Source organism: Typopeltis vanoorti, chromosome 25 (genome assembly GCF_054136105.1).
Source record: "Typopeltis vanoorti isolate ZY-2024b chromosome 25, IOZ_Tvanoo_1.0, whole genome shotgun sequence".
NCBI classification, from domain to species: Eukaryota; Metazoa; Arthropoda; class Arachnida; order Uropygi; family Thelyphonidae; genus Typopeltis; species Typopeltis vanoorti.
Window position 1 is genome coordinate 49,949,054 of NC_143573.1, and position 11,836 is coordinate 49,960,889.

Consider the following 11,836-nt stretch of genomic DNA (forward strand, 5'->3'; position numbering starts at 1 on the left):
GAGTAATTCTTCTGTCCATCTTTTCTCTTTATTATAACAGGTGGAAATGCATTTACTTTTAAGGAACTTTTAGTTCTTTGACACTTAGAATGGAGGATAAGTTATCTAGACCTAAATAATATATCACTGTTATATTATAATATTAAAATTGTCACAGAAAAGAGAATGAGAATTGGGTTACTAAAAACTTATTTTCCAAGATAGGGAAAAGTGTACTGGTACGTTTTTTTTTCTTCAAATAAATAAAATAAATAAATAAAAAAAAGTAATTGAAAATGTCACTTATTGTGTGTCTTTTTCTCAGAAAAGTTGGTTTTAAAGATCTTTGACCACATCAGATTTAAAAAAAGAAATCTGATTTTCATAAATTCAGCAAAGATGGGGCTGCTCTGGATAGATAAAAATTGGTTTTGGATTAGTTTGAAATTGAATAAATGAAGTGGGAAGGGTTGGAAAGTATAAAAATCTACCATTTATTCAACCATCGAAACCAAAAACCCTTCAATTAACCAACACTTTCACATTAACTGACTTCTGGTAGAGCACCACATAGTTGTATTTATCTGAACAGTGAGTTCTGATGATTGAAGTCTCCTGGTGAAGATGGTATTTCATGTGATATTATTCCAGAATTAACACTCATCTTTTGTTTATTATAAATGCATTATATTTAACATCTGTATCCATCCAATAGCATAGATGCAAGCCTTTATCCAATATGCCCCTGAAAAGAGACTAGCTGGATAAACCTCCCTAAGAATGGACTATCTCTTAGACTGATTGCTCTCAAAAGTGGCATAGAAGGTCATCAGTAACCAGCTACTTCACTACCCGGAAATCCATCAGTTGATTTGTGATCACCAGTATTAATTCTGCCACTCTCATCCTACATGTGCCCTTCTCACTAATCTTGACTAGGAAAGGTAAAGATGCCCTTTATGGATGCTAGTTGGTAGCCTTAGGTTGTAGCACTGGAAGCCTAGGAATTAATTTTTCCCATGTTATGGGAAATTTAACACATCCATATTTATTTGAATTAGGTTGGTTTTAAGGGCAGCTGCAGATTCATAAATAATTTACTTTTGAACTTGCTACAGTGGATCACAATGTTTGATTCTCTGTGTGATGTCCCACGCATATTTCTTCAAGTGGATGATGGCTGATCTTCCAGTCTGGCTAGTAGGTAAACTTGCAGGAACAAGGCACTCTATACATCATCAATTGAAGAAGGAAGGAGTTAGTCCTTAGGGGAACAGAAAGGGCAGCCAGTTTCAAATGCAGCTTGGAGTGGTGCACAGATTTTTTTTTCCTGGCATATCCTGGATCTAGGGAATAACGATTGCATTACTTTCTGAACAGAAGGTCGAGTACTTGGAAAAGGATTAAGTATTTTGTTAAGTGTTAGAATTGTAGACATTACATAAGAATTTGTGGCATATATAATTAAGTTGTAAGAGAAGTATCATCAGAACAGAAATTGCCTGTTTTAGTTTTATATAAACCATACTATTGAGAGTGGGGCTGATGGGGAAGTTTGTGAATATATCTGCCCATGCAAGTAGATTTTCTGCATACTATAAAAGAAAGTTTATCATTTGATGTGTTACATAACTTTCCATGAAATTGGCAAACAGAATTGAGGATGTTTATTCTTTCCATTTGCTGTTCTTTCATGGTTATTGCTCGACTGAATTAGCTACTTTGCAAGAACACAAGCAGCTGCTGATCAACATCTATACATAGTTCATCTCGAACCTTATTAGACCAGCCATTTAGTCATTTTCATCATTCTTTCCATCTACCTCTATTTGGAACAGCCTTTCCCATGAAGTACAATCACCAGCTTTTCCTGTAATGTATTCAGTCACATATGGGATTAAAATTTAAAAAAAAAACAACTAACCTAGGCATTTGGAATATCTTTGTCCTGTTTGTCATCTTTCTTATCTCTGATTCTTTTCAGTGTTCTTCTCTCCATTTATTTTTTCAATCGCCTCCAAAATGCACCTTGCTTGATATTTTTTATCTGTAACCAGCTACTTCACTATGCCCCAAAGTCAAAGGAAGATTTTTAGCCATTGTAACTTTCTTAATTTTTTATTTTCTCTCAAAACCCTATGGTTTGGTTCTTTTTTTTTTTCCCTTCAAATAATCTTTGTATATTTGAATCTCTATGTCTCATCTATAAGCTGCTCTCACAGTATCTTAATAATGAAACTTTTCAATATAGTATTTAGTTTCATCATTAATTCTACATAAATCACAAATTCATCCAACCATTGAATGCTGCTCTCACAGTATCCTTTTCCCATCTTCCCTTGCATATTAGACTCAGTGACATGTCATGACTAAGCAACTTTACTTATTTTAAACTGATATTAATGTTCTGTTTCTCACCAGTTCATATCTTTATTCCTTATTTTGTCTTGTCTAATGTTTAATGCCTTTCTCTCTCTCTCCATTCTGTACTTCATTTTCTTTACTATTTCTAGTATTTATGTATGATCCATAAGAAATTTATACTTATTGTTTTAAATGCACTGTAGCTTATTCATCACACTTTGACTTTCCCTTATTTTTAGGTCCAAATATACTTGCTTTAATTTTGGTCTTAATCCAGAAATAGATTACATGAAACAAGTTTCTGTTCCAGGTAGAGAAAGCATTGTCTTAATAAAATTTTTATCGAAAGTTTAGTATGAATTGGTGGCAAAAAAAATTTCAAAAAATGTCAATCCCTTTGTAACAGTAATCTTGAGTGGTCATTGTTTATTTGAAAGACTACTGTGATCTGTTATCCCATTCATGGAGGAAATGATAGAATTCTGTGAGCACGTGCAATCTATTAAGTTTGGTCACTTATTACAAAGCACTGGGGTTACAATTCAGCCTTTTTATTGAAAAATTTGTAGTTCTTGATCAGTGTACCCTTTAACTGCTTTATTCCTGCATGTAATGCTGAGAATAAAAGAAGAGTAGTTCACTTTATGTGGCTGATATATTTGATTGGTACAGCAGAAGTATTGCAGTATGGAGGCTAAGATGGAATGAGATGCATTGTCACCCTCAATATAGCAAACACTGTTATAACAAACTTGCTATATATATAACACGTCACTGTGGATTCCTTATTTCAAGACCTCTTAGGCACACTCATTCTGGGGGGCGGGGGGGGGGGGGGGTCACTTTACCAAACTATCCATTGTAACACTTCTTTGACCACTAAGTTTACAAGTTACCAGTCAGTAGTGGGTGTACATGCATGATACAAGTAGCTTAACTACGTACACAGCGAGGCCCATAAGGTTTAGGACATGAAAAAATCAAAAACATGAAAGAAAACATACCAACTTTAGCTTAGTCATACAGTTTTTGGAATGCTGCAGAAAAATTCCACTTGTTCGATAGTCTAATTCATCGGTTACAGCTTTTTTCTGGAACATTGCAAATTTGCCCTTTCAGCCTTCAATTTCAACTTGAGGAATAGAGAATAGTCTGGAGGTGATAAATCATGAGATTTATCACCTCCAGACTATTTGCATTCACAGTTTTCCCCTCTAGTATGAATTCTTTGTGCACTATACCATGTCTTGCAAGTCAAAAAAAAATTACCAACATCATTTTCATGTGAAAATTTCAAACACATTTTCACCTGCATCTGCCATTGTGGTAATTCCTGAAAAGGCATGACTCGATCTTCTCTTTGCTCAGGTGTTAAGGCATGTGGCACAAAACGTGTACACAACTTCCTCTTCCCCAAATCTTCACTCAGAATGCAAAGAACAACAGTCTTAAAGATGTTTGAAACTTCCCCTATCATCTGTGATGTAATTCAACAATCGTTCTTACCCAACTCAGCAGCAATGTTCTCTTGAGTTCAGGTCGATGTGGAATGACCGCTTCTCTTGTCATCTGCCGACTCCCATCGCGAATACCCTTTGAAGATGTCAAATAGATTTCAAGGGTTTCTTTAATACACACCTGCATGAAAACAAACTCGCTTCTCTTCACTTTTTTATATTCATGACTTGCACACTATTGAACACAAAGTAGCCTCTCTCTCTCTCTAGAGGTCTAGGCATTAGTTGGATAAACCCAATGCTGTGATAAGGCAGCTAATCTCATTTGTATACAGCCTCGTGAGGTTTTATTGTATGGGTGTAGATAACCAAATATTCAGCGTGCACTGCAGATTTCACCAGAAAACTGTTCTTGGCTGGGGGGGGGGGTATGATAACTGCAGTGTTTTAACATAATGCAAAAAAAAATAGAAAATCCTTGGCCCACCCATAGTACTAATGTACTATTGGCTTACAAGCTTTCATGAGTGAGAGTCACATACAGACTTGATCTCCTCTCCCCTTAAAAAATAAACTGCAACTTTGGTATATGAAATAACATGAATACAGAGGTGATTCTGTTTTTCATCTTGCAAAACAACATGGATATACAAAAAATAAATAAATTGGGTCCAATCAACCACTATTTCCCATGAGGCGGAAATATCACATGCTACATTTTTTATTAGTTTTTGGTATGATTTTTGTTAGAATGAGTAATGAGCAATCATTGTTCCAGAAAGAATGTCCTCTCAAAACTGTCCTGTGTAGGTGATATTTGAATAGCAATATATGCATTCTATAATTATATCTGGATATGTTTGCAATTTTCTGAACACATTGCCCAAAGATAAACTAATACTGTCAATTGTCAACTTTTCACTCCAAAATTTCACCCAACCCATATAACATACAGAAAAGATTCAACAGATGCCTTTGATATTTCTTTAACAAAAACAGTTGAAAAAAGGCTGAAACTACTCATTGTTCCCCCCCACACACACACACACCTGTGTTTAAAGAATTCCATTTATTTCTTAGCCTTCCTTTGTATCTATATATAGAAAGCATTCATAATTTGGGGGGGGGGGGGTGCACAAAGACCTGATAGTGATAACTCATCTGTTCTCACAAGTTTCATATGCCATTAATAACCAATTTTATTATGCAACTTTACTCTCATCTCCCATGTTATTGATCAAGATTGATTAGGGTTTGCGATATCTGAATTTTGATGTTAGCAGTGCTAACATGAAAATGGTCAGCTATCCACTCTTCAATCAATAGAATCCTGGATATTTGTCATGAGTGGAGGGAGATGAATTTCATTGCCTGGTGTGTGACCAAAGTCCTATAATTTCGATCCTCACCACATAACACCCATGAGTCAAATCATGGCAGTCGACCTCCTAGATGTCTACGTTTTTTAGTGACATATTATCTTTTTGCTATGTAATTTTTGAAGCCCCTTGACATGCCGGGGCCCTAGGCGTGCACCTATTGGGTAATCCGCCACTGCTCAACCTCACATTGTTTAAGACAACGGAGTGTTTTGGAATACGGGATGATGGCAGTTGTCACACTCGAAGATGCTTATTAAAATCAGAACCTTTCACTAATCATTTGTGGTTGGCAAGCCATCCTTGTATGCTGGTTTTGGAGAACAAATGGTTAGTGGATTTTTTCCCTTAATTAAATCCATATCAAATTGAATCTATATATACTGTGTATATATACACACACACACATAAACCAATGAATATTTGGCTAAAACGTATAGCACTAGTACTCTGGATTTTTTATTTACCTAAGGGTTTACTTTTAGACCAGGTAAAATAAAAAAAGATCCAGAGTACTAGTGCTATCGGTTTGCAACCTTTCGTTGATGGTAATATCAAAAAAAAAATAAAAACATACTAGGAAATATCAATTTGCCAAATATATTACTCGATTTGATAAGAAGGGTTAATTTTTAAGAGAAAAAAAAATCCACTAACCATTATTTATTCTCCAAAGCTAGCATACGAGGATATTTAGCTCTAACTTCGGAAGGAGTAAAGAGGTTTGCCACCCTTAGCCAATCAAAAATGTTTGATGAACAATGCTGTCATCTTGTATTCCCTAATGCTATGTTATCTTAAACGATGTTAGGTTGAGGTCAGTTTATCCCATTCGCATGCCATTTATCTAGGAGGTTGACTACCATGATTAACTACAAGCGTTATGACATGGCAAGGACCCAATTCCTTTCACATATTCTGATATGGATTCATGATTTACAATCATGAAGAATCCATATGTTCTGGGGGGCAAAGAAGCCCCCATATGAGACCAGCTACCTCACCTTTAGTCAAAAGAGACCAGATAAAGGTTTCTCATGTCATGGACAGGAATCGAACCCAGGTCTCTGGACAAAAGGCTTTGTCTATGCTGACAGTTCAACTTAACATAGAGCGAAGGAACACAAGAAACGGTGATCACTGAGAAGCGAACGTGTGTATGTGTACAAGAAAGGATTGAAATATACTGTGCCATATCAAAGGCTATAGCAGTACAGTACACACAAGATAATCACAAACATCCATTCCCTCAGAGGGATTCAAAATCCCCACCTGTTGGTTTGGAGATGGGATGCACTAACTACTCGGCCAACAAGGTTGGCTGGAGTGGCCAAATTGGAGAGGTATATTACAGAATCGGAAATAAAAGTAGAATGTAAGAGGTTCCAAACATCACCGGTGTACTATACAAAATTTGCACCAATTTTAAAACTTCATGCATGACAGCACCATCTATAGGGAGTTTAGTATGCCAGTTTCAACTTGACTATTCATTCAATAGGAGATACCAGTTTGACTAACACGTGGCTGTAATGTTAAAAACTGCCATGTGATAGTTTTTCACCAAAGAAGGGCTTTCTCCGAATGCTAAAACAAATCTCACATCATTCACGAGAAGCCTTACATGACGAAGGTCATTGCACCATGGATGCCCTGACATCAATTCACAAGGAGCATCGTGTAACCTGTTCCCACAAGTTTTAGAGTTTTGCAGAGAGCAGTACTAGAATCGATTGTCACTGATGATTAAACCATGGTCCTTTATTAGGATAAAATTTACAAAAGGGAATCCATGAAGTGGCACAAAGCCAGGGTCACTCAGTCCAAGATCATGGCAATAATCTTTTGGGATTGTCGGGGAAAGGAATACACCGGGAATGCAGAATATTATGCACTCCTACACAAACTGCGCGACTCCAGAAAGAAAAGATGAAGGCTTAGTCCATGTTCGGAAGAAAATTTGCAAATTACAATGAGGCGAAAGATTAGTTTTAGGCCATTTTTTCAAACAAAAAGTACAGACTTTTTTCCAACACCATACAAATGTCCATTCAAAGACGAAAAGTGTTGATTTAAAGAGGGAGTTTGTTGAAAAGTGGCGATTGTTTCCTTTCTATCACTTGTAAAAGTTAAGTCAGGCCAGAAGCTTATGGAATCACCTTTGTATGTTGAGAAATGCCAAAAGTGTTCAAATTAAAGGAAATGAAATAACAGAGTATATAGGCTAATCAGAATGAAAATCCTGTGTAGCTCAGTGGAAGTGGTGTTTGCATCCTCTGCTCTTGGTCGCTCGATGTAGACTTGGGTACAAGTCTAGTTGCGGACTAGAACTTTTTCTAAGCCCATCTTCGATCGGCGATTTCCGAGTTAGATGATCTTTGGCACATACAAGCGGGTGTTTTCTCTCGGAAACCCAAGAAAACCGACTAGAATCCATATTATTTCAGACAGTAACTTATCCTATTACAGTTAGGTACCAAGAGATGGTATTGCTTGTTTGCCAGTCTCTTTATCAATGGCCACTTACAATTCACCACGCTACCGGCCAGAACATATATATATGTCCAAGTTGCCATGGGTGCGAAGTGCATTTTCAAATTGTAAAACCATTGATATTACATCGAAATGTACGATGGATACGAAGCTTTTGAGGATGCGTATTTGATCCATAATGGCTGGTAAGGTGATTAATGATTAGTCATGGGCCAGCTATCTCTGACTGATTGGCTACTAGTGAGGATTGAACCGTCCACTCAGTTTCTAAAAACTAGATAGGGTTAAAAGGCCTCGCCTCCTCCCTGTAAAGGAATGAAAGGTGTTAGCCGATTTATTTTATTTAGCAAAATTAAAGTATCCCTGTTTAAAGCCTTGTGGAGTGCCATCCACTGATTCGAATGCTACTGAACTTTGCAGGAATACATGTTCGTCATGCAGAAGCAATTTCAAATGTAAAAAAGTAGTTCCAAAATTAACCACCAGGGGAGCTGCGTGATGTACCGAATGCAGATGGAATTTTTCTGTCTGAGGAGAAAAGCAACAACCATAAATAGCTAATTTTTGTTCAGTGCCATGCATTCACCAGCTCTAGTGTTCAATTTTGCCGTTCAGGTATGCCACAAAATGCATCCTTTGCACAATGTGTTTAATGACAGAATGCAACTGGTCAGGACTGATGTTACGCCCATGCTGTTATCTGTTTCTTTGAAATGATTAATCATTCGTCTCAGAGAACATGGAGATAGTGGGACTCATCGACATTTGTTCAGGCGACGAAATTCGCGCAGTGCAGCAACAGCATTGCAATTCTTTAGGGACAAGGTTAGTGGCATTGCTGCTAGGGGTCAACATTTCCTATTTCACTACTTCATTTCATCTTAAGCTGCCTTCTCTCTTAGGTATTGGCCTAACCTACTAGGATGAAATCACAACCTACTTGGCCATCATAAGTTGAATTGGGACCAAAACCTCCCTGATATGTGGAAAGGGTCCCTACAATCCCACCACTTTTTTTTCCTGGTGTCCTAACATCATTTCGTTTTTTTTCCTGGTGTAACATCACTCGTTATCACTCCAAAATGCTAATATAACTGTCTTATAGTACACCTAATGCTGCATCGGTTGTCTTACAGAATTATCAAAGCGGTTTTCAAGGATTAGGTAGATGGTCCTGTTCGAGAAGTACAGGGTGTTCGGGATAAATTTGACAGTTTCGTAAGGAAAAAGAAAATCTTCTTTGTATCTATTAAATTTAATGAATTGACAAAAAAACATTACAGGCAGAGTTAATTACAATACTATCAACAAGATTTACTCAAAATAACCACTATTAGCATCGATCACAGCTTCAATTCTGCTTCGGAACCTCGAACAAGCTGATGCTACAGTCTCCCTGGGAAGGGCCGCAAAAACTGTTTTAATTTTATCCATTAACTGGGCTTTTGTATTACTGGAAGTGCGATTGGTGTCTTTTTCAACTGCGCCCCATACAAAATAATCCATGGGGTTAAGGTCTGGGGAGTTTGGAGGCCAAACATTTGGACTGGTGAAGTCGTAGAAATTTTCAGACAACCATTTTTGACTTTTCCCAGAGGTGTGGCAAGGGGCCGAATCCTGCTGCCATACATACGGCCTACCATTGGCTACCCTTGTTATCCAGGGCTTGACTACAGTTAGCAACTCCACGAACAAAGCCCGAATTCCAATGCCAGGGTTCTTCAACACCTGTTCCTGCAGATTTGCGAGGAATTCTGCTGTACGAACGCAATCAGAAATCAGATCGTCTGCTAGGGATCTTTCTTCTTGCTACATCCTCGTAGTCACCATTGCAAGTCTCTAGTTCATGCCTGATTGTTTTTACTGTATTCAGGGAGCATTGGGCAGCAGTTGTAATATCCTTATTTTGATGGCGGGCACGAATCATCATGATACAAGTTATTCTCTTCCATGATTCAGGTGGGTTCCAGCTATCCATCCTTTCTGACATCTTGTATATGAATGAAGAAGGGTCCAAACTTTTAAATGAAGAGAAGTGTGTGTTAATACATGTAACTTACGGAAAAATATAATTAATTATAAATATGTCAAATTTATTCCGAACACCCTGTACATTACATTACAGTCTCCAAAAACATTCAGTGATATTGTGTACAAGGAATACAGAAGGTATAAGATTGATTTTATAGGGAAACTTTACATAGGCATGTGGAATGTACGGGATTTACAGATGGGTACTCTTGATACTCTATGAGAGGCATAAATTGACATCACGGTAATTACAGACCAAGTATGGAGAATGTCATTTCAAAAAACAGGATGGTTCGCTAATTGTTTATTCAGGAGGTGACTCAAATCATTATTGGGTAGCTGTCGTGCTGATTACGGTTCAGGCAACAACCCTTGGTTATAATCCTGTTAATGACACACAGAACTTTGTATTAGACTTGTCTTATCCTACCAGTGTGTCAATCGTGTTAGGTTATACATCCTCACAGAGATAAAGCTGATGAAGATAGATGAATTCTACGAAAACTTTGTACTGCCTACCAAGGAGTTATGTACTTTACATCTCATGATACTTTAATGCAAAAGTGGGAAAGAGTATGAGAGTTACGCCTACGTATGGCGTGATTGGTCTGGTAAATGTAATACACCTGGTGAAAGACTGTTGGTATTTACGAATGTTAATAGATTAGTTATTACCAATACCTGCTTCCTGAACACCCACGACAGATCTATACTTGGAGATATAACACTGATAGGTCAAAGCATCAGATTGATTATATCCTGGCTTTCCAACGGTGCAGGTCAAGTATCTCTGTTGTGCATACTAATCCTGGAGCAGACTGTGGTAAAGCCCATCAGCTAGTAAGAAACAAAGTTCGACCAAGGCTCCGAAAAGTTGCATGTCCCACACAGAAGCAACAGCAACTCGGTCGGGTAATCGTTTGAAGACTAGTGAGGACAACTGATCTGAAATGCACTGGAAGGAGTAAAGGGTATATATATATATATATATATATATATATATATATATATATATATATATACACACACACACACATACATACAAGAAGTATTTCGGCCCAATTAGAAGACCAAGAGATCCGAGGATATCAGATTGAATGTGAAATCTAATTGATATAATGCGTTTGGAGAAACAAAGAGAGCCAGACTGAAGACTGTAACAGATTACAGTCAGAATAGTCATCATGCAGCAGAAGAAAAATTTTTATACTAATAAATAAATATGAACAGATAGAACTTCAGAGGAAGAGACACAATTATAAAAGGATGCTTCGTTTATTTCGTGACCAAAAGCACATATTTAAGCCCAAATTAAATGTAATCAAAGATTGGAATAAAGCAGTACTAACAGAAGAACTGGAAATCAAACACATTAAAAGAATAAATACTGTGAGGGACTGTACAGCAGAGAGTAGAACGAAAATTTGGCTTAACCCTCTGACAGGAATATTTCGATTTGGTACCTCCTCCACTTAGACAATAAGGTTAAAAGAGCAGCTTAACAGCAATAAGGCCCGGGTTGCACATGGAATCCCAGCAGAGGTAAGACCACAGGGAATCTAGGGATAAGAGTGTCATGTATTGATTACAAGGATATGGGAGACAGGATCATGGCCTACAGACAGAAGTCGATTTTTACCACTACATAAGAATGGAGATAGGATGAATTGCAAGAACTATATAACTATTAGTTTTATCGTGCAACCAAGATTTTATTAAATATCCTTCTAAATAGTATTGAAGACAAAGTTGAGGCAGAGAAACCCAAGAAACAAATAAGTTTTAGGAAAGGACAGGGTACCAGAGACAGATCATAAAAGAGTATAAATAAAGAATTTAGACTCCCTATGGTAATGTGTCATAGGGTACTTTAAACCATTTGACTGTTTTTCAGCATGTGAAATTTTGGAAAGGAATGAAGCCAATGGGTTTTATTCAAATCAATAGCTAACCTCTACAGTGAGCAAGAATCAATGATAAGAACACGTGTTGGATTAACTCAGGGGTGTCAAACTGTTGGCCCCCGACGCCTCAAGGAAAGATTTAAAAAAAAGTATGATTGCTTTTTATAGTAAAACAGAATTACCGTATTTACTCGAATATAACTCGCCCTCGCATATGATTCCCACAGGG